Source organism: Erythrolamprus reginae, chromosome 1, assembly GCF_031021105.1.
Source record: "Erythrolamprus reginae isolate rEryReg1 chromosome 1, rEryReg1.hap1, whole genome shotgun sequence".
Classification (NCBI taxonomy): Eukaryota; Metazoa; Chordata; class Lepidosauria; order Squamata; family Dipsadidae; genus Erythrolamprus; species Erythrolamprus reginae.
The window spans coordinates 113,416,936-113,441,368 of NC_091950.1; the positions used below are offsets into that span (position 1 = coordinate 113,416,936).

Here is a 24,433-nt window from a genome sequence, read left to right on the forward strand (position 1 = left end):
GAAAGAGGGATGGCTGACTCAGTGGAGAGTGGGGAGAGAGAGGAGCAAATACTTCATCAGCCGTTTTTTCCTGTTACTAGCGAGCCCTCCCCTCAGCAGCAGTAGAACAGATGCACTCAGTAAATATTAAGATTACTGAGAAGCTGCCCTTGCTGTGCTAATGAGCCCTCCCTTCAGCAGCAGTAAAATACATGCACATTTAAATATTCAGATTAATGAGAAGCTGCCATTGTTGCTGCCTGGAGTGAGCCCTTCCCACCGCTGCTGCCCTTCCTGCACAAAGCCTGCTCCCAAACTGCCTGAAGAGCTGCTGAATTAACTCCCATTCCTAAGGTAGCACGACTGGTGGAGGAATTCTGGGAGTTGAAGTCCACAAGCTTGTAGTCCTTGAAGTTGTCAAGTTTGAAGTTTGTAAAAAGTGTACATGGTTTTAAAAAGTGTACATGGTTTTAAAAAGTGTACATGGTTGTAAAAAATATTCTGCTACACTGGTATTTTATTAAACAATAAAATACTGCACCATTTGGTTCAGAATACTTTTCCCCTTATTTTGCTCCTCTAAAATCTAAGTGTGTCTTATATACCTGTGCGTCTTATACACTGGAAAATACGGTAAGTTTCTTTCTTATTTGTCTTAGCCTGAAATTGGTGGAAAATTATGTCCCTATTCATTGGTAGCTCAGGGTTGTATTCCAACCATACAATTTCAAAGACCCCTGACAGCTAGAAAATAGGTTGCTTGGTTGCACTGCACAGCCTGAAAAACTCTTTCAGAAATTGTAGTAAGGTTATCCATCTTTTTTCCCATGTAAGGGCAGCATTTATATTCTTAGCTTTAGCTGTTTAGGTAAGAGCAGTATTGGGTTGCTACCTGAATGGGGGGGGGGGAGCCCCAGTAGAGAAAAGTAGAGGTGTGCATGTGTTACGGTAAGAGATTTGGCTTCTGCACATGCACGAAAGCAAAAAATTTGGCAAAAATCACCGAAATCTCACACTCACACTTGTCTTCGCACAAGATTTGGCTTCCGGCACATGCAAAGAAGTTGAATCTCATGCTGATGTGCATAGGTGCACTCTGGGGCCATGAGCTCCACGGGCAGCACAACGGTAGTGGCTGTATCTGCCCCTGAGTAAGAGGTTTACTTTTAAAAGTTTTGCCTCCAAAACCTGTGGCTTCTTAAAAAAGCCCAATGTTTTTTTAAATCAATAATTGGTACATTGAAATTTGTCATAGTCGGATTCTGTTTAATCTATTCAATGCAATTACAATAGTATAGTAGAGAGTAGAATGTATAACATATCTGTTAAGTTAGTAATTACATTGAGTCCGTTGTAGCTTAGCTTGTGCTTATTGAACAAGAGCTGTAACAATAACCAGTAACTAACACTACCGAAACTCCACAACCCATGCTGACATTTATACTTTTTCACAGCGGCGGGAAAACTGAGACAGCCATTTATTTTTTGGCGGCATTTGTCTCGACCAATCAGCGGCCGCTCGGAACCAATCAGATGGATAGATTGTTTTAACTGTCAGACATAACAATATCTTTGTGTGTCAAGACTATTATCTGGATTATTAACCAGCCTATTTGCTAGGCTCTACCATACCACAACAGTTTCTGATCTCGTTGTGAAGATTTGTTTTTCTTTGTATTATGTGAGACCTTTATTTTTCATGATAGAAAGTTCAAGAGACCAGAGACAATACAAATACCGTGTTTCCCTGAAAATAAGCCCTCTCCCGAAAATAAGCCTTCCCAAAAATAAGTCCTCCCTGAAAATATTTAAAGGCATGCACAGCCAGTCTCTGATATTTCCTTTGGTTAGGGAGACAGAACCGGAAATCAGGTAAGATGGCGAGAAGAGCCTCATCTTGCTCCACGTACCCCAAAATAATAAGACCTTCCCAAAAATAAGGCCAAGCACTTATTTCGGCGTTCATAAAAATATAACTCAGGGTCTTATTTTTGGATAAACATGGTAAATCTGGAATTCATATTGATGTATCATCAGCATTCATGGTGCAATACTCCAGTGGAAACAACAAGAAAAGAGAAAAGAAGCAGAAACAAGAATAAAAAAGAAACAATGAGGCATTGTTTCACTGACAAGGCTTAGACTTAGTGATGGAAGAGCATGGGAATATCAAAGGGGATGAGCACAACTATATTTGTTTGGTGTTGCTTAGACTTTGTGACTGTAAAAGGTCTTTATACTGCTGTTCCACATAATAAGCATTTGTCCATTTGGAAAAAAAAATATGTTTCCAAAATAAAAGATTTCCACTTGAGGCCAGGGATAGGGGGAGTCATACTCAAATGCTTCATGAAAAATGGGCACTTCACCCCCATCCTTCTCTTCTCATACCCCCAGGAGTTCAAAAAACTAGTAAACATATTTATAGACTAAATTGTAGTTAATAAAAATAGAAAAAAAATAAGCTCAGTATTATTGATCTTGAAACGGCCTGTTCTAACCCTGAAGACACTGGGAATTGGTTTTTAAAGGCACATAAACCTTAGCTCTTTTTTCATCTTATTAACTTACTAAGTTCTTATGTAAATGAGAAAGTGGCAACAAATTTCAGGGCAACAAAATTTGTGTGTAGAGAGTATAGAGCAAAAAGCACAATGACAAATCAAGCGATTGAGAAGGATTAGAATGCAAACTCTGTACTTTCCACTGAGCAGGAGTTCTGGAGAATGTAAAATATGAGAGAGAATGAGGTGTGGTGCCTATAAGTAAGACATATATGAAACAATCATAAATATAACAGGAGCAATTCTGCTTTAACATCCTCCCAAGCTTCCTTTCACATATTTCTTTTTAATTATTTAAATAGGAAGCAAGGTCTTTAAAAGCTTTTGCACTGATAGTGCTTTCACCATGAAATCTAGGTCTTTGACACCCAGAAAATTTAATTTATAAATACTATCTCTTTTGGTGAAAGTAAAAAAAATGTAAATAAGTGTTTCATGCGCAACATTAGGTCTTTGATGTTTGAATGTTAGATTCCACTGAAAGTGTGGAAAGTTCCTTGTATTACCAAGCAACTATAGAAAAACATAGCCATGTTGTGCTTTGTGATGTAATTGCTCTGACATATTATTTTTGATGGGCTTGTCTAAAGTTCTTCTTTCTTTATGAGGCAGCTTGAAAGATAAGAGCAGATGCTAGTTCCAAATGTATTACTAATAGCAAGCATGAGGATAAACTGGGAGGGAAAAGATATGCTACTAAAGTAGTATCACAAGCAAATCCTGATGTAACACTAATGGCAAATTGTCTAGAGATGTATTAAGAAATCATATGTTGAGGATAACACAAAATGATAGAAAAGTGCTAATTTGTGCAATAGTGGCTAACAAAATAAAAGACTTGTTCCCGAGATGGAAACAGCATTGGTTGCTCTATATCAGGCATGTTCAATCTGTGGCCTAGGGTCTTATGCAGCCCAGGACAGGTTGGTTGGTTACTTATTTACTTACTTGCTTACTTGCTTGCTTGCTTGCTTGCTTGCTTGCTTGCTTGCTTGCTTGCTTGCCTGCCTGCCTACCTACCTACCTACCTATTCATATTTCTATGACACCCTTCTCAACTGACTCAGGGCGGCTAATAACACAGCCCCACAATATTGTAAACCTTTAACATTATTATGGGATTTTATATTATAAAACTATATTATATATTGTACAGGGTGCGTTCCAAAAGTAATGCAATTATTTTTTTAAAAAGTAATTTATTGAACAGATTTGCACAAACACTTCAAATTCTTCAAAGTACTGTCATTGGGCCTCTACACATTTTTTCAGCAACTGCCATGACTGGTATGCACCCTTGAAGGCTTCTTCAGGGACCTCTCGCAAGGTCTTCGTCACAGCTGATTGGATCTCTTCTATTGACGAAAAATGGGTTCCTGTCAGGGCTGGGAACAAAAAGAAGTCTGCTGGGGTGACGTCAGGACTATAGGGGGGGCAGCGTTGGCACCTGGTATTTGGCCAGGAACTCGTGGACTTGTAGCACGTTGTGGCAAGGTGCGTTTTTTGTCCATAGAAGAGATCCAATCAGCTGTGATGAATAACTTGCGAGAGGTCTCCGAAGATGCCCTCCAGGGTGCGTATCGGTCATGGTAGTCGCTGGAAAAAAATGTTTACTTTGAAGAATTTTAAGTGTTTGTTCTGTTCAATAAATTACTTTTATAAAAAAATCTGTTCAATAAATTACTTTTATAAAAAATAATTGCATTACTTTTTGAAAGCACCCTGTATATGCAGCCCAAGATTATTTATCCTAATTCAATATGGCCCAGGCAAGCCAAAAGGTTGGGTGCCCATGTTCTAGATGTTTAGTGGGACCCAAGTGGAAGGAGTATACTTTTTGTCCTTCAATATGGACAATCAAGGTATTTCTGCTAATGAGTTGAAGGTTGGATCACCAGACTACAGTGGTTCTATTCCTTGCTAAGGGGCTGTTAATAGTCATAGATGAAAATAATTTACCCCAGATCTTTCAGGGATTCCCCATATATATTTTAAAAGGTATTCATGAAGTTTTTAGGAAAGGCCAACCATTAGTTAGATACAGTATGATCTGTACTCTGGTGGTAGCCAGTTGTATTCTAAACCACACGGAACATGCTGTTAATGTCTTGACCCAGTACAGTACATGGAAACTGTTGGGTTGAATAGGTTGAATGGAGAAACTGTTGGGTTGAATGGAGAAAAAAACAAACCAAGATGGATTTGCTGTTTGTGTATCAATATTCTCTGTCAGAGCCACAATTTCTCTTGATGGGCAAACACTACCCACAAAGGAGCAAATCTATGACTTTACTCCTAGACTCATGGCTACTTCTAGCTGAACTGCTAGCTGAGGAAACCGTTTGCCTAACCAGTGGTGAAATCTACTTATCTTCCCTACCCGTTCGGAAGTGCATGCTTCACCCATGCTCTGTTTCACACTCTGCGCATGCACAGAATGCTTTGTGCATGCGCAGAGGGTTAAAAAAAGAAAATGGAGACATCCAGGCCACTGCTACCAGTTGTCCAAACCACTGCAGCCACCACTACCAGTACAGCAAAACTGGGCAGAACCGCCACTGCTACCAGTACAGCAAAACTGGGCATCCCTAGTTGCAGCTCTATCTGGTTTGAGCAGACCTTGCTACAGTAACTCATACTTTTATCATGATTACCTTGGACTACTTCAATATGCTCTACATGAGGCACTCTCTGAAGACCTTGTGGAAGCTGCAGCTGATACTAAATCCAGCAAGCCACCTATTAACTGAAACTTGGCACTGATAATATGTTACACCTGTGCTCCAAGCAATGCATTGGGTTCCAATAAGCTTCTGGGTGTAATTCAATGTACTGCATTTGACCTCTACTACGTGGCTTAGCATCTGAATACTAGCAGATCCATCTTCTTCTATAGTACATGTATCAGGGTATTCCAGTACATGTAACTCCACCTCCATGGAATGGCTGAGCTGCAGAGACACTGCTTTTCATTGGCAATGACTGCTCTTTAAAATAAGATCCCGATGAATATCGGGCTGACACCCATCTTGATTTCCTTCAGGCAAATATTCAAAATGGTGCTCGTTCACACCATATTTGTAGATTGATTTGCAGTATCTATGTATCTGGATGAATGCATGAATTATTGAGGCATTATTATGGGTCATTATGTTGAATTTGTAATCTTGTCTCTTAGCATGGACATTTTATGTATTTTAATTGACTTTTTTTTTAGCATGGATGCTGTATGTCTTAAAGATTTGGGCTAGCTAATATTCCATGTTCAAACACTCTTCTGATACATAAAAACTAATTTGTTATCGTGTTTATCGCTTGGACAGTTATTCCTCCAGAGTCAACAATCTATTCTTCATTAGATATATCAGATTTGTCCTACAAATTGGCTTTGAATAGGACATCTAGTCCTATATAATTTTACGTGCATAAAAAGATCTTCCTCCCCCAACATTAAAAGATAGGAAGGGTAGAGACATGGAATTTTTTGTTCTGGCACTCTTCACTATTTTGGGGAAATAATTCAAATACAGGCATATTTGGCTTAGCTTCAGGTGAAACCTGACTGGTAGCTTTTGTTTTGGATATTATTTTTTTCTTTGACTGTGGGTTCTTATATTTTTTTATTTATAACAGATGGTTTATAGTAAATTCTTACATTCAGCATCATGAAAACACAGGTTTGATAAAATAAATAAACAAACGATAATATAACTCCCAGTTCCACTTGGATCTTTACAATATGATCATTAAATACTAAACTGATATGGCATTGAGCATTATACTACCTAACAAAACTAAACAAATAAGCTATGTTTCTTTGTATTTCCTTGAAAACATTTTGCTTCTCATCCAAAAAGAACTGAAGAAGCTTCTTGGATGAATCAAAGCATCTTCAAGGAAAAACAGAAAGTCCAGTTGCCTCTTGAAAAAAGTCCCTTGGAGATAAAATAGAAGAAAGAAAATACTACTTTTTGCTAAAGTAGGTTTAAAAATCCAATTTTTATAACTATTTTAGTTACAATTAGTTATATACTGTCTGTACCTAATGCTTTCTCCAATATGATTAAATGTAAAATCCAATGTAATAAATCTTGAGTATAGTCCTACTGATAAATAATAACGTTTTTTTAGTTCTACTGAAATTAGTGGTCAAATTAGTCATAAAAGTATGACTAACTTCCTCTGATCCCAACTCAATAATTTGCAGCAATTAAAGTTTATTGAAGCATTGGATTTCCTAGGAAAATCAAATAGTTCCAAAGAGTGCTTTTATGGTACTGTTTAACAACTTATATATGTTGTTTTAGCTGCTTAGGAGAACACGCAACATTAAACTCTAGAATTTAAATTTCACTACTTTAAATGATTTGTGACTTAGCATCTCCATTTTTTTTAAAAAAAAGTACATAAATAATAAGTTAAATAACTGTTGGCACTTAATTCATAGCTGAATTAAGCTCCTCGTGATGACAACAACTAGCTCTGCTTCTAAACAAAAGATTATCCTTTTCTGCCACATAGTCTCGTATGAAATATGTAAGCAATGGAAAAACAAGGCTGTTTTAGCAATAACAGTACTTCATTTTTGTCACTACTGTTTTTAAAAGTAATCATACCCAGTATAACGATTTTTCTTGCTTTTGTTTTGTTAGTTCTTTATAGGGCCAAATATATATTTTGGCTACACGGAAACTAGATCATAAACTTTATATGCTTATGCTCCTGATTTAGTGCATGGTATTCCATTAGAGAATCCACCAATTCCTTTGGTGACATGAAGCAATCATTGTTAATACTTATGGTAAAGTAAGGGGCTTATCAAATGCCTGATCAATTCACCATTGAGAATCTGAACATTGTTCCATAGGGGGCAAAGTCGCAGTTCATTTTTAGAATGATTGGATTGTTCAAAGTCCCCTCTTTGCAATTAATTCCAAAATGAATGAGATATTCCCCTTTCTTCCTGATGGTTTGATTCAGTCCTCCACAACAGGGCAACCAACCATAGATGTCAGATGCTCTCTATTAAATCACAACTGAGCCAAGAAATAGGATAAGGAGCTAATATTGCAAAGGCCTTAATGCTGACTTAATTTTCCAACATTTTTGCTGTGCATCTTGACCAAAGATTAAAAGAGTACCAAAGACTACAAGAGAGTACCAAATTGTTTTGGTGGTATCTCACTTGTCCCAACAACATGTCACCATTTAGGTAATCCTGTGAACCACCCCAAGTTTTCGGAGAAGGGCGGCATACAAATCTAATCAATCAATCAATCAATCAATCAATCAATCAATCAATCAATCAATCCATCCTTGATTTATGACCACAACTGAGCCAGAAATGTCCCTTGCTGAGCAAGACAGCTGTTACATGAGTTTTGCTCCATTTTACGACCTTTCTTGACACATTTATTAAATAAATCCCAGCAGCTCTTAAATGAGTAACATGGTTCTTTGGTGAATCTGGCGTCCCTCATTGATTTTGCTTGTCAGAAAGTTGCAAAAGGCGATCACTTCCATGGAATATGCAACCGTCATAAATACGAACCAGTTACCATATGTCTGAATTTTGATCACATAACCACGGGATGCTGCAACGATTGTAAGTGTAACAAATGGTCCAAAGTCACTTTTTTCAGTGCTGTTGTAACTTCAAGAGTTATGAGCCTTAAGAGTCGCGGTGGCACAGTGGTTAGAGTGCAGTACTGCAGGCTACTTCTGCTGACTGCTGGCTGGCTGCCTGCAATTTGGCAGTTCGAATCTCACCAGGCTCAAGGTTGACTCAGCTTTCCATCCAGCCGAGGTCAGTAAAATGAGGATCCAGATTGTTGGGGGAAATATGCTGATTCTGTAAACTGCTTAGAGAGGGCTGTAGAGCACTGTGAGGCAGTAAATAAATCTAAGTGCTATTCCTATTCAAATGATCATTAAAAAAAAGTTGTAAGTCGAGGACTGTCTATATCCGTGATGGCAAACCTATGGCATGCATGTCACAGATGGTATGCGGAGCCATATTGGAGGGCACAGCTCTGGTGTGCATGCATGTGCTAGCCAGCTTATTTTTGGCCTTGAGGAAGGCCGTTCCCCCCTCCAGAGGCTTCTGGGAAGCTCCAGAGTGCAAAAAACCACCCAACAGGCAAACTGGAAGTTTGGAACAACAGACCTCTGCTTTGCCCATTGTGCTGGGATTCTTTTGCACTCCAGGGAAGCTTCGCTGAAGGCTCCAGAGTGTGAAAATCAGCAAATGGGCAAATTGGAAGTCTGTGTTTCTGAACTTCCAGTTTACTCGGTTTTTTACCATCCCAGGCTTCAGTGAGGGGACAGGGTGGAGGGTTGATTGTGCGCACGTGCAGGGGCAGCACAGGCGGTAATGGGCAGCCAATTTTTTTATTGCCACACTGTGGGTGTGGCTTATTTTGTGGGTGTGGCTTGATGGTCATGTGACTGGGTAGGAGTGCCTTGCCGGCCATGTGACCAGGTGGGAGTGGCTTGAATGATCATTATCGTTCAAGTGAACTACTAAGTCCTCGACTTATAACCTCACCAGTGTCTGGGGTGGCAATTTGCTTTGCGTTTCCCACACTCTCCTTTCTGGGTCGCCCCCCGCCTCAGGCTGGGTAGCTAGGCAAATGGATGCCAATCAGCTGTTGAGAAAAGATGGGGGAGGAAATGGGCCCCCTGCAACTCCTGCTGGTGCTGGTCTCCCTGCCGCTTTCCGAGGAAGGAGGATGGGAGGGTGGGATGGTCAGCTGGAGCCGGGCACACAGCTACATTTATGTTGTGAGCCATTCCGAGTCCTTGGAGGGGGTTGGGATACAAATCCAATAAAGAAATAAATTTCCACTGCTCCACCCTGTCCTGCCTGCTGCTCACCTGAGCACAGGGGAGTGCACATGTGTGTGGGGGAGGGAATGGATATGTGCATGCTAGCACACGCACACACACCCTTTTGGCATGTGAACCAAAAAAGGTTCACCATCTATACTGGCGAACCTTTTTCCCCTTGGGTGCCGGAAGAGCATGCGTTTGCCCTATCACACATTCGTGAGTGCCCATACCCATAATTCAATGCCTGGGTAGCATGAAAACACCTTCCCAACCTCCCAGAGGCCCTCTGGAGGCCAGAAATGGCTTGTTTCCTAACTTCTGATGGGCCCAGTAGGCTCATATTTTGCCCTCCCCAAGCTCCAAAGGCTTCCCTGGAGCTAGAGGAAGGAAAAAATGTCCTTCCCTATCTCCCCGGAGGCTCTCTGGAAGCCAAAAATGCCCTCCCAGAGCCCATATGTGAGTCAAAAATCAACTGGCCGGCACACACATGCACATTGGAGCTGAGCTAGTGCAACGGCTCACGTGCCAGCAGATATGGTTCCAAGTACCACCTGTGGCACCCATGCCATAGGTTCACCATTACTGATCTATACTCTACTAGTAAAGTTCACCAGCAAAAGAAGCTGATGACCAAGTCCATTAGTGTGAATTGACAAAACTCTCAGCCTTTGCCTGAGGTCAATTGGCTTTAATACTAGCAGTTAAAATTTATCTGTTTTATCATTCTGGAAGCATTTTTAAGACTTTCGAAGGCTTATTAATAAAGGGCAAACTACACATTACATGCTGTTCCACCAGTCAAAAGCTACCTTTTATTAAAAATAATACTGAAACTGGCATACTACATTGCCTTACTGCATAGAGAGCATTGTATAGTTTGTCCCAAGGGCAAAATGCAAAGGGCATATTATTTCAGTACCCCTTGTCTCAGGGACATACAAAGGGAATTTGTTCTTCCTAAGCCAGAGCTCAGTTATTCAGAACAAAACACTCCAAGAAAGAGTTCAGTCTTGAGAAAGGCAGAGCGTGCCAGCATATGAACCTCTCTTAGCAATGAAAGTTGTTCCATTAAACTACAGCCCTACAGTGGGGAACGGGTATGAGTGCTCGTAACAGTTATATGAAAACAAGTCAATGCAGGTTAGTAATTAACCTATTTAAAAGGATATATCCGCTTAAATAGCAATCATCATACTGCATAGTATACAAAGCACATTTTTAATGCAATCATAAATCAAGGTATAAAAACATCTGTAGATATTAAAGAGGCATTCACTTTAAACAACAATGAGCTTTACAATTACTAAAGATGGTTTTTACTTTCTGTTCTAATTATTTATTATTATTATTATTATTATTATTATTATTATTATTATTAATTAGATTTATATGCCTCCCCTCTCTGAGGACTCGGGGTGGCTTACAACATATAAAAAATAGTATACATCAGGATACAATTAATTTGAATTAAAAATTACATTTAAAACAATTACATTTAAAAACTAAAAAAGTTATTAAAATGCAAACATATCCATTCATACAAACTCATTATACATTCATTGGCTGGAGACAGAATCTAATAACCCCAAGCTTGGCGGCGTAGGTGAGTCTATAAACTCTTTCAAAAGGTGAGGGGATAGGGACAATACGAATCTCCAGGGGAGCTGATTCCAGAGGGCTCTTTCCCTAGGTCCCGCCAAGTGAAATTGCCTAGTTGATGGGACCTGTAGAAGGCCAACTCTGTGGGACCTAATCAGTTGCTGGGATTCGTGGGGCAGGAGGCGGTCCCAGAAATAATATGGTCCCATGCTAATAACATCTGGTTTAGCTCGGTCCCAAGAAAGCAGCTTAACCAAATAATGATAATTGTTCTAAGGTGCTAAACTCAATTTCATTGAGGGACGCATCAGGGTTGTGTTTGACTTTGGGGGGCTGGGGTGTGTGTGGCCAGAGTGGCCATGGCCTGGTCGATGTCACTCATGCCGGGGGGTGCCTAGGGCAGCCCGAGCACTCTACCAGCTAAAATAGGCTCCCAAGCTCCATTTCTGGCTGTGAAGGCTTCCTGCAACTCTCTGCCAGCGAAAATGGACCTCTGTTTTCACTAGCAGAGGCTTAATGGCAGAGACAGCATGAAGCTATTGCAGCCAGAAACAAAGCTCAGGAGCCCAGTTTCGCTGGCAGAGGCACTGCGGGCCGGACCCTCACTGTTTCCAGGGTGGCCACACGGACCGGATCTAAGCACCCCATGGGCCAGATCTGGCCCCCCAGGCCTTGAGCTTGATACCCCTGTTCTAAGGTATAGTTTTCTCACTTCAATTTTAGTTCCTGGCACTGAAGCAAAAAGTTGCTTCTAGTCATGGAGCTAACTATATGGGTAGTTATGGGAAACAATCATAACCTAATTCTCCTTTTTCAACTACTGAAACGTTTTACTTTTCTAATGTAAGATGTTGGTTTTTATAGCAAATGAGCAGAACAAAAAAGATCTACAAGATCTTAGCATGCCAACTCCTAGGTAAACACAAAACACAACTTTTTCCTAAGTCTTCATTTTGTATAGGACTAGTATAATATTGTAATCTTAAATCCAAAACACTGGCTATTAAATTAGGTCACTACTAAAATTGTAAGTGATCTAATTTTCAGATTTTTTTTTTTGAAAAATATTGTCATATCAAACTACCATTAAAGCTACATATACAACATTAAACGTATGCAACAACTGGACTCGTCCCGTTCCACTCGCCTTTTGTCTTCTATTAAGTAATCCGGTATAGAATAAAATGTCTAAATCTTCTAAATCTTTTGACTTATTATGCCATCCACAATTTACAGCTTCTGAATGATGACATCCTCCTGGTTAACAAGAATAATAGGGCTCTAACAGTGAGTGCAATTTTTTAAAATGGGCTTTCCAGCTGTGATTCAGTGAAGTTGAACACTAAGTGGCAGTACGACAGAGGGAAAATTGTTCCATGTTGTTGAGTTTCAAAGAAAGGTCTTTCTTTTTATCTCCTTTCATTAAATAAACAATAGGGAACAGCTCTTTTTCAATTGCCTCATATTGGAAGTTAAGTAGTGGGTTTTATCTGCTATCCTGAGTAAAACAGAATGCTTGAGAGAATTGTAGCCCTCTAATCTTTCTTATCAGGAACAGCTATAATGTAAGAGGCAGGCAGTTTAGGGCAAGGACGTGGGCAAATACGAAACAGAATAGGTGTTCTGTACATGTTGATATTTTTTTGGACAATGGGATGTGTGTCTTAAACAAGTATATGTTTTCAGATAAATGACAAAACTGTATTTCATATAAAATCATTACAGAAGTGGAATAACAATTCTTAAAATTCCCATTCCATTACAAAGTTCACTGGGTAATCCTCTATTCGTTTCCTCTGCCCAAATCTACCTTGGAAGTTATTCTCATTGAAACAGAAAGTCTCTGTGTGGGAGGATAAGTGAGAGAATTATGTTTATGTAGATAAAGTTGTTATTACATTCCAAGCACTGAAATTCCATCCTTCATACTCATGAGAATGAGTAAGTAACTGGACATCCTTCAACACAGCGATAACAGTTGCCTCAGCGACAGCCAATTGGAATAGGTGAGAGTTAGTACTTGTGGACCAATCATCATTCTATACCTCTTTCAAGGATTCCTTTTGAGGGGAGGGTTCAATATAGTTGTTTTATGACTTATTTTCATAATTGGTTCACCATACGTGGAGAAGTAGTTATCTCCCTTCTGGAAACTGCACTGAATTTACCAAAAACCCTGAAACACAATTCACAGTTAACACATGACAGGGTAAGATAGGTAAAGAACAATTAAGGATTATTCATATCACAGTATTTGCTCCTCTCTTTGACTTGATCCTTGATCATTTAAATCACAATATATAGATAATGTGGAGAGATCCATATATGTCTGTTTCCCATTTAACTTCCTCTCTTTTTCTATCATACACAGCTACATACACATAACAGGTACAAAAGTAAATACACACAGTTACTGTCATGTGATTTTTCTCTGTTCTGAAGTAGAACAGGTTTCTAAGTATTACAGTGCTACTACAGTATGTAGCTAACATGTTCCAGTGCCTATTGACCAGTGTTTTATAAATGGTAAAAATCCTGAATGCATATTTCTTACACCTTAATTTTATCATCTCAAAATTAAAAATATCTTTCATGCCTTTTCTAAGGCATACCATCTTTACATAGCAATATTTTCAATTTCCCTTGTATCGAGTGTAACAAGTAGATCTAAGTAAGAGGGGGGGAAGACCCAAAACAAATTATGACAACTGGATTGACAGACTTCCTTTGTTGGATAAGGGAATGGATGAAAATTGGTCTCCTGGCCATCAATATGGCTCAAAGTCTGGAGTGCAACAACGAATCGAAGAACACTCCAAAATTCAAACTGAGTGAACAAGAGCCAGATGCTTCTACACTTTTCTCCAGAATATAAGCCTTTTCCTTGGTCGTTGTAGATGATCCAGATGATGAACCCTAGCACACCACCAGTCACTCCATCTGTAAATTATGCCCAGCCTGATTTAAAGGCATCACACATTTTCCCCACCATACTTTCATCCATATGCTCTGTAAACTCTGGAACATACAGAAGGCACCTTCAGACAAACATTGCTTAACCTACGCCAGCCTGTTAGAGCACATTTTTGTTTCAGACTTGCAAATCTGTGACTTTAATATATCTTCTAGAATTCCCAGCATTTTATGAATTAGCAGACTTCCTTCACAGAAAGAGCAACTAACCAACTTTCTCTCTTCTCACTTAGAAGCATAGAAACATAGATTGACGGCAGAAAAAGACCTCATGGTCCATCTAGTCTGCCCTTATACTATTTCTTGTATTTTGTCTTAGGATGGATATATGTTTATCCCAGGCATGTTTAAAATCAGTTACTGTGGATTTACCAACCACGTCTGCTGGAAGTTTGTTCCAAGCATCTACTACTCTTTCAGAGAAATAATATTTTCTCACGTTACTTCTAATCTTTCCCCCAACTAACCTTAGATTGTGCCCCCTTGTTATTGTGTTCACTTTCCTATTGAAAACACTTCTCTCCTGAACCTTATTTAACCCTTTAACATATTTAAATGTTTCGATCATGTCCCCTCTTTCCTTTCTGTCCTTCAGACTATACAGATTGAGTTCATGAAGTCTTTCCTGATACGTTTTATGCTTAAGACCTTCCACCATTTTTGTAGCCTGCCTTTGGACCCGTTCAATTTTATCAATATCTTTTTGTAGGTGAGGTCTCCAGAACTTCTTCTCTGTTTGCTGCAGGTATTTTCTAGAAACATATTCTATGTTTCTATTTGTGTCCATTGCTTGATGGCTTGTAAAGCATTCCTATTCATGAATCAGAATAGAATGTATGCAAAAGGATTGATTTTTTTTTAAAAAAAATTAACAAATGCCTATACAGTAAGAAGCCTACAAAGCTTTCTTTTCACAGCAGTAGTAAGTTTAAAGGCTTTCCCTTGAGTTAGAGAAGTAATTGAAACTGATTTGGAAGTTATGGTGTGACAGGCAGTGCCCCCAAGGTAAGAGCAACTACAGGGCAGATCCCTGGAATCAAATGTCATCTGTGGTCCAACTGAGGAAGACCCCCCACCACCACACAAACAATTTTGCAGGGGTGGTTAGAAATCAGGACTTTCAGAAGACTAAACAAGATGTTTGTGACAGGTAAAGATGGTATAAAGCAGCAAAGGCACAATACAATCTTTACATTACATTACATTAGATACCACTATATAGTAAAGATTGCTGGTTGCCAAATTGATATTATCTAGTATCTTTTCAATTGCCCTATAATTCTTTTTATCATGTTGCATACATATGGGATTTGGAATAAACTGAATGTTATAGTAGTAAAATATTCATTCATTCATTCATTCATTCATTCCATTTTCATTCATTCATTCATCCATCCAATTTATATAGCTGTCTGTCCCATTAAAAGTGATTCTGGAGATATACACACTATATATACAGTATATACAATTTATTTGCTTATTTAGCATATGGCAAGTATATACCATGTGTGTAGGATTGAATGGTACATATATATGTCTATACACATTGTACGGCACAACTGGAATAAACTGAGGCACTAGTAATCTTTGAACAATGTCTTTATGTCAAGGCTAAGCAGAATTATTCAATTGCAAACCTAATAGCAACAAAAAACATGAATTTAAAATTGAATTGGTAAAAATGCCAATCAAACATCTTATTCTTAAAAAAGAGGAAATCAACATCAAATCTAAGGTACAGTTAATATATTATCACCTTTAGCATTTGAAGTGTGGAAAGATAATCTTTATTTTTTAAGGAAATGAGCTATGTTTGAAAACAAACAATGTTTCAGGTTCATATAGGTCATCCCTACCTTTTTCAATTGGGCTTAAAAAAAAGACTTTGGCATAATTATCATAGTGGAAGAGCTTAAGGCAAATGTTTGCTGCCTTGAAGTTACAGACAGAATGCATTGAAAGGTTCTCATTGATGCTGCTATACAGTAACTCAATGAGCTTCATTTCGTTGGGTGGCTTATCTGGGTAACTGTCATTTGTAAGAGTGCTTCCTCTTCTTCTTTTAGTCTGGCAATATAGCTGAGCCATTGCCTTGGTGTGTGCATGGATTTATAAATATCATACTGGTTCGATTTCTAAATATTTTTATCAACCCATAAATTAAAGATAACACAGGTACTTGCTACTTGCTATCTATCAGGATAGCTTCTTTGCATACATTAAAACTCAGTTACTAGAAGTATAAATAAGTAATCGTTATCGATCCCAAAATGGCAATAACCTCAAAAAAATGTATATCAAACAAAATTTTAAAAAGACTTTCGGAAAAAAACCTGTTAATGTTCAAGGCAAGATGCTAATGGCAATTCTGGGAAAAAAGAATATACATGGTTGTAACACGTTGCTCTCTTATAAAAAATTGAAGAAATTGAGCAATCAATAGTGTGCAACAAAGCTGCCAAACATTTCATTCGTAATTTGGACATCCAGAAACAATCACTAAGTAATGTTTTCAAAAGCTCTGCATCTAGGTTATTTATACCAGATTCCAAAATAAATCTACTCGGAAGTAAGATCCAATGGCTTTGATCAAAATTCAAAAGGACCTATCATAAACAATATCTCTAGCAATAGTCCTAAGGCAGTGATGGCGAACCTTTTTTTCCTCAGGTCCCGAAAGAGCGTGTGTGCACGCTGTCGTGAGTGTGCCCACACCCATAATTCAATGCCCCAGGAGGACGGAAACAGCTTTCCTCGCCCCCTCAAAGGCCCTCTGGAGGCTGGAAAGGGCCTGTTTCTCAACTTCTGATGGACCCAGTAGGCTTGTGTTTCATACTTCCTAGGCTCCAAAGGCTCCAAACGCCCGCCCATCCCACCCAGAGGCTTCCTGGAAGCCAAAAACACCCTCCCTGAGCCTCTGTGCAAGCCAAAAATGAGCTGGCTGGCACACGTATGTTGAAGCTGAGCTAGGTCTACGGCTCGCGTGCCAGCAGATATGGCTCTGCATGCCACCTGTGGCACCCGTGCCATAGGTTTGCCATCACTGTCCTAAGGCATCTTATTTCTGGAGTAATCTCCATGCAACATGAGATTTACTTCTGAGTAAAAGCCCTTAGCATTAGTATTACCACTTTGTTAAAGTTCAATGTCAACCATTACTTTAATAAAAGCCTTTACAAGCCTCAACTGAAACACTGGCAGATGGGGAAAACAATACCAATGAATCTTACATTGCAGTTGTAAACATTCTGAGATACAGCAATATGTGATTGTCCTATAAGGCTTATACCTGTGATGGTGAACTTGTGGCACTCGGAGCCATATCTGAGGGCACACGAGGCACTGCCTTTAATCCGCTCCAGAGCACATGTGCATGTTGGCTATCTGATTTTTGGCCTTCCGGAGGGCAGGGAGAGGCTGTTTTTGCCTGCCTCAGGCTTCAGGAAAGCCTTCAGAGCCTGTGTATGGTGAAAAATGGGCTCAACGGGCCTACCGGAAGTTTGTTTTGGTAAGCCCGTTGGGCCTGGGTTTTTGTCATCCACAGGCTATCCTCAAGCTTGGGGAGGGTGAAAAACGCCCGAACTGGCCAACTGGAAGTCCGGAGGCTTCCATGAGGCCTGTGTGCATGCTTGTGGGGACACTGCATGGGGGGGATTTGTGTGCACATGTGGCAGGGGAGGGCATTGCATTATGTGCGCTGTTGCACATACATGCCCTTTTTGGCGCCCGAGCTAAAAAAGGTTCATCATCCCTGCTTATACCATCATAATTAGAAAAAAGACTGTATTCATATAAAAGCAAGGAAAAGCTGTAAGTTTAAAACAATGCACACATTCTGCAACATTAATTATTTATTTTGGTCATACCTAAGGTACAGGTACAGGTACAGGTAATCCTTCAACCACAATCATAATTGAGTCCAAAACTTAGCTTGCTAAGTGAAAAAATTGTTGAGTGAATTTTGCTCTGTTTTATGACTTTAAGAGAATGACTGAAGCTGTTTAGTTGGCAACATGTTAAGTGAATCTGGATTCCCCAATTGACTTTGCTTGTCAGAAGGATGCAAAAGGGGATTCACATGACCACATGAGACCGCAACTGTCGTAACTATGAACCAGCTGTCAAGTACCCGAAATTAAATCACATGATCGCGGGGATGCTGCAACCATCAAAAGTGTGAAAAACGGTCGTAGAGGCCACTGTTTTCAATGCCATTTTAGTGTCTTTGAACAGTCACTAAATGAATTGTTGTAAGTCAAGTACTATCTGTAGTCCACAATGGAGCCCAAAATTTCTCTTTCTATTCCTGTTGCTAAGCAGTGACAGTTGCCTCAATTTAAAACCCTGTAAATTCCCCCAGTTGTTAAGTGAATCACTACAGTTATTAAGCTAGTAACATGGATGTTAAATTAAATATGATCTCCCCATTGACTTTGCTTATCCGAAGATCATAAAAAGGGTATCAGATGATACTGCAAACATCACAAATACAAGTTAGTTGCTAAGCCTCTGAATTTTGATCACATGGCCAGGGGGATGCTGCAATGGCCATAAGTGTGGAAAACGGTCATAAGTCACTCTTTTTTCAGTGCCATTGTTAATTTCAAATGGTCATTAAGCAAACTGTTATAAGTTAAGGACTACCTGCAGTACTCGAAGTATTTGAAGTATGCCTACTGTAGGTGCACTGAGGATCACACATCTTCCGCCCCTGTTTTTCCCCACCCCAAAATATTCTAAACTGGCACCACATAACTTTATTTTGCAAGTCTTACTGGTCTTATGCTTCGTTAGTTACAGAGCAGTAAGTACTCAAAACCTGAGGAGGATTCATTGCTACCAGCCCTTAATCAAACAAATATGAATCTAGGCTGCATTTACAAATATTACCATCCACTTTTACGTAGTGTGACTTAGTATCCAGGTACAAGAAGCATGTGGCTGTGGTTAAGAAATTGCTTATGCAACAAGCAATTTCACTCTATATGAGGAAAGCTTAACTTCAAGCCAATGGATGTTTGTATATTGTGTGTTCAGGACAGCCTAGTTGAGCAACCTGATTCTCAAGTAGCTAGAATGGCACAATCCTCCAATGGGATTGAAATTATATTATGGGAAAAAGGAATGCAGATCTAACTTCTGATAGTAAGTGCCCATTAGTAAGAACCCACAAATGAAATGAATCAGAGGAAGACATCCGAAAAAGGTTTGAAAGGACGCCACACTGAGTGTTTTGAAGTTCTGTTTTCCGGTAGCAAATAGAGACTAATCTGTGGCCATCCTCTCTTTTTCATGCCCAATTCCAAAAGAGAAAGCACCATTGAAGATTTATAGAGACCACTCAGGAAAACCCTGTACACAAAGAGGATTATTGGATAAAACAAAATGAATACTTCTTCTTATCTTGAGTGGAAGCAATAAACAACCCAACAACGTCAAAGATAAGGCAGTGGATGTTTTTATCATCACACCCTCCATAAGCACTTAATAATTTGCTGAAAGCATTTTTACATACTCTTCCATCTAGCAAAGTGGACCAAAATGACAAATAACTTTATGGCCCTGGAATTTCAGCTATGGTAACTGGCATGCCTGAAATTCCAGGAAAGGTTACGTTTCAACAAGTGTATCTTTCCATTTACTTACTGAGCCTCACTGGGTAGAGTAGATGCATAATTCTACACTGTAGCCAAAAATATTGTTTCCTATTGCATTCCATTTATAACCTTTGGCAGTGTATCATACCTATGTGGTTAGCCATGCCTATTGCTGCTACTAAACAACCCTCTTCTCACACCATAAGGATTTCACATTGTCCAGATCCATTAAAAAAGAAAAACACATACACAGAGAGAAAAATGAAGGAAACGTTTTCATGATTGCTGTGTTCGTACTATATGTGAATTCTTCAGGTTCTGAATCCATGTTGGAAGGCATCTGAAGTTCCATTGCCAGTTCTGAAGAAAAGATAAATCATCCATGGAAATTGCCTTGTTTTCAAGCAAAGTTCACCAACTTCCATTCGATTTAAATGCACAACGCATCTTAGTCTAGTTGATTACAATCTATAGAGTTTTGTGCCACCAAAAAGTGCCCAACCTATTCAAAGTCTTTGGAAGTTAAGAAGTGAGCTACAATTGGTGGCAGGCTTCCTAGGGTTTTTTGCAAACAGTTGGTGCTCAAAGATATATTGCTTCTAAGCATGGAAGTTCACTTAAAATAGTTATAAAAAATGGAATATAACTTTTAAAAGTCTAGTCTTCTTATCAAAATATCACAAGAAAAATCTATCACCATGTGAAAAGTATACAAGCAGACTTTTTCAGCTCATTTTCTTCACAATACTCTCCAGTTGGCCTTGTTAGTTGGGAATGGCAGGGTTCACCCAAACATACCTAAGGCTCCAGGGTAGGGATGGCTTGGGATTCAGAATAACAGTACCTCCAAGGCTTCACCAACCCATCTTCCCACCCCAACTTGTCATTGGTTGGCTCTTGGATTGAAGATCGACCAAAGTCCCAAACATCTGAATTTATTTCTTCCTCATTTTCAGCCCAATTTCTATTCGATCTGTGTTAAACGCATTATTGGCTAACATGCATTCCAGCCCCTGGAGAGGTTGGAAACCTGCATTCTTGTTCAGATAAATGTAAATGTCTTCTACTAATGGAAAGGGATTGCCTTTCAGAAAAATAGTCTAGAATAAGAGCCTGCCTGCTTTGTTTCACCTGGCGCTGATGTGTATGGGGTTTTATTTGGAGGGGACGATGGGAGGGTTACCTTAAAGCAGGGGTTTCCAAACTTGGCAAATTTAAGCCTGGCGGACTCCAACTCCCAGAATTCGCCAGCCAGCAAAGCTGGCTGGGGAATTCTGGGAATTGAAGTCCACCAGGCTTAAATTTGCCAAGGTTGAAAACCTCTGCCTTAAAGCCCAGAAATCCTCTTCCAATGTACCCAATCCAGCAGACATTACCAAAAATGGAAGTAGGGATTTTTATCCCAGATCTGAAAGTGGCTTAAATCTCTGAAAGCGAACAGGTGATGGTGGTGTTGGGCACAAGGGAGCGAACTCAAACTCAAAACACGGGGCAGAAGGGGGACTTTCCTTGCACCTCCACTCCGGGCCAGCAGAGGGCGTCCTTCCCCAACGAAAACAAAAGTCGCAGCCCAAAAAACCCAAAACAAAACTCCGGCTACCGATCCGGCGCGTAAAGATCTGGTTGGTGGTGGGCTCCTCAGTCTCTCCTCGAGCCGTAATACGTAGCCCCGCGACCGTCACGGGCGGCGACTCACAAACGAGAGCGGCATAAACCCGGTCAGGTGGTCGCCGGCCACGCAAAGGACCCCGCTTTCTTGCTACCTCTTCCCACACCGCAACTCCCCGCGCTCGCGCTTCTTTCCCGGCCGAAGTGCTCTCCTCAGACAAGGAGCGCCCAACAGCCCCGGCATCCAGGTTGAAGGGGACGCCGTCTCTGAGGGAGAAAGCGCGCGGGAAGGTCCAGCTGAGAAAGTTGCGAAGAGGACGAGCGGAGCCAGAGAGGGCGAGAGAGCCCAACAGGCTGGACAAAGGCGGCAAGGGAGGCTGCCAAGCGCAGGGGGCGCCTGCTAAGCAGGTGCCCAGACCCGGGGTAGTCAAAGTGGGTTCTTCTATGACTTGTGGACTTCAACTCCCAGAATTCTCGAGCCAGTCATGCTAGCTCAGGAATTCTGGGAGTTGAAGTCCACATGTCATAGAAGAGCCAACTTTGACTACCTACGAGCGCCTGGCAGGGTAGGGAAAATAAAATAAAAAATAAAAAAAAGGCGGCGACCGAGTTGCCCACCAACCTTGGCGGAATGCTGGCGGAGGAGGGGGCGGCGGCGGCTTCCCTTTCTGCCCGCTCCAGAGCTTCCTTACCTGGAAGGGAAGATCCCCCAAGTCAACGAGCCTGCTTTCTTTCCTTCCTCCGACCGGAGGTGGGGGAAAGAGATCGCCCCGCGCCCCGGGCAGCCTATGCCAACTGAATCCTCGGACCGACCGCCCTGCCGGGGCTCAGCCTCGCACCGACGGAGAAGTTTTTACTTCCCGGCGGGGCCTGGCTTTCTCCTCCTCCCTCTTTTCCCCCTCCCTCCCCAACCCCTTGGGCCTCTCTGGCTCGGGCAGCCGCGCCGTCTCAACCCTCCCAAGAGGGCTGCCGGGCTGCCTGATTCCAAACCACCACCACCCCTCAACACAGGAGGGTCTGTTGGGAGTCAACTTCTCCGCGCCTCGCCCGCCCCCCTTACCTTGCCGTCCACACAAAGCCTGCTCGGGGTCCCCTCCGGAGAGTCACATCGTCTCCCAGCCGTCCAGTCCCTCCGGCCGCCTCCTGCAGCTCCAGGAACACCGGAGGAGGCGAGCGGCTCAAATGTCTCATCAAAGCTTTATGAAGGGTGGGAGGCAGCAACGGAGTCGTTGGGAGCCTCTGATCTCTTTCTCTCCCTTTCCCCCCCCTTTCTCTCTCTCTCTCCCCCACATCCCCCCCCCGCCGGCTGTCGTAGGAGCCTGGCTGTGCCCCCCACAACACCACCGCCCCCTCCTTTGGCTTCCTCTCACTCAGGAATTATTTAAGATCTCCCTTTGGGTTGCTGTTGGTCAAAGCGGCTTCCAAAACGGGCACCAGCGCCGGATCCAGAACCGCGCTGCTTGCTTTCCCCCCCCCCCCCCCCCCGAACCCAGTCCGCCGCAACTCAGCGTTTTGCAACGCTTCTTGGAAACTTGGGTTGCTGTTTTTTTTTTTATTTCGTCCGCTCCCTTGCCTAGATCGGCCCAACCCCTCCCAAGGGAGGCCTCCCAGAGACGCCGGGTAAATAACTCGCACTTGCGTCCGGATCCAACTTTCTCTCCATCCTGGCCCTCGCTCCTCTTTCCTCTACGATCAAGAAATTAAATTTACCGCGGGGACCGGAGTGGGTGGGAAGGGAGGCAGAAAGGCATCAGCGCTAAGTTCTGTTTGCATTCTCTCCCCCATGTCCCCCCCCCCAAGATTTCAGCGTGGTAAGAAGGCAGCGAGACCCCAATGCGAATCCTGCCGGGCTGACCAAAGGGCGGGGAGCAAGCGGAACAACTTGGGTGCCAGCGGAAAAATCGGAGCAGGAAAAACAAGGAAGCCCTAAACAAAGTTTTTTGGTTTTGCTCGTGGTTTCCAAAGTTGCGAACTCCGGATTCCGGGACGGGGGAATGGAGGGGTGGGTGGCGACTCGAAACGCTAAGCAATCTCTTAAAGCCGGAGAAGATTAGTTTCCTCCTCGTTAGTACATTAAACAAGCCAGATCCATTGAAACATAGCTGCCCGGCTGACCTCTCCGTCGTCTGCCCTATTAAGAATGCAATCAAGATAATCACGAGCCATGGTTTATTCATGAAGGCTTCGGATAACGTTACGAGTCGCTTGCGAAGGGAACACGCAGCGGGCACAAAACGCGCGCAGGTCCTCCCCACCCCTCGGCCGAGTTTCTCGCAGACATAATAAACAAAAACCACTTAGGGAGAATGGAACCTCCTAAACAAAACTCACCTTGCGCTCGCTCGCTCTTTCCCCTCTTTTATTTTTGTTTTTAGGCGCCTAGCCGCGAAAGGCAGCGCCGAGAGCCGGCATGGGAGACGCCTGGGTGGCAACCTCCGGCTTGGGCGGTGGAGTTGGTTGGGAAAGAAAACCAGCATTGAAAAACCAGCCGAAGAATGGATGGGTTGGGGATCGAACCTCCCCGCCTTCTTGCCCAAAAACCTCTTTCGCGGGGCGTCCTCATCCCTCGCCTTCCTCGCTTGCCCCCCCCAACCCCGCCTGTTCTGCCGCAAACGCCGATTAAATTATTGATAGTGGAAATTGCGTGGTGGTGGAGGTGGTGGAAGTCATAGTGGCGTCCTCCCCCCACGTGGAGTAGCTCCGTGTGATCGCGCTCGGGAGGGCAGAGCTTCCGCGCCCGCTCGCTCAGAGCCAGCTGCGCTCGGCTCGTCCACGACTCTAAACCGTGAATGGGGAGGCTGTACGGGAATCCACACGAGTGCTCCCGCTTTGACGTGGATGTCAGATGACTTCCCCCCCCTCCCGCCTGCCTATAAAACGAGGCGCCCCTGCGAAGCTCGCGAGCAATCGGATTCCCTCCACGCCGCGGATCTCTTTCTCGCGTAGGAAAAATATATTTAAAAAAAAAAAACCGAGGCGGCGGCGGGGACAGCCTGAGTTCCTCCGCCCTTGCACGTGTCTTCTACTGCGATTCTCGCTCCGCTTGTTTTGGGCTTCCCCTTAAACGCCGGGAGAAGAGGGTTTTCCCTGCCTGGCGGAAGTTTTTACGTTTTTTTAAAAAAAGAACTTTCGGGCCTGGACTTGATTGAAGAAGCTTTTGCTTGGGTTTCAAAAAAAAAAGTTGCTAAAGATTTATTTTAGACTGTGGAAAGTTTAAAAATAAATCGATAGTAATATCATTTGCTAAACAAATAATTTCTGCCAATAATATGATAAACAAAA

General features: G+C 41.9%; 1 protein-coding gene across 2 annotated transcripts in view; it reads right to left on the minus strand.

Moving 5' to 3' along the window:
- The window catches only part of BDNF (brain derived neurotrophic factor), a 57,544-nt gene extending 33,867 nt beyond the window's left edge, over positions 1–23,677 (minus strand). Inside the window, exon 1 of one of the 2 annotated variants that reach the window (XM_070735343.1) lies at positions 23,483–23,677. The gene's annotated coding sequence lies outside the window, so the exon portion shown is untranslated. Of the gene's footprint in view, positions 1–22,211; positions 22,279–23,482 lie in introns of those variants that run through there. The other variant, XM_070735354.1, reaches the window with a different exon arrangement.
- Between the last annotated feature and the right edge of the window lie 756 nt (positions 23,678–24,433).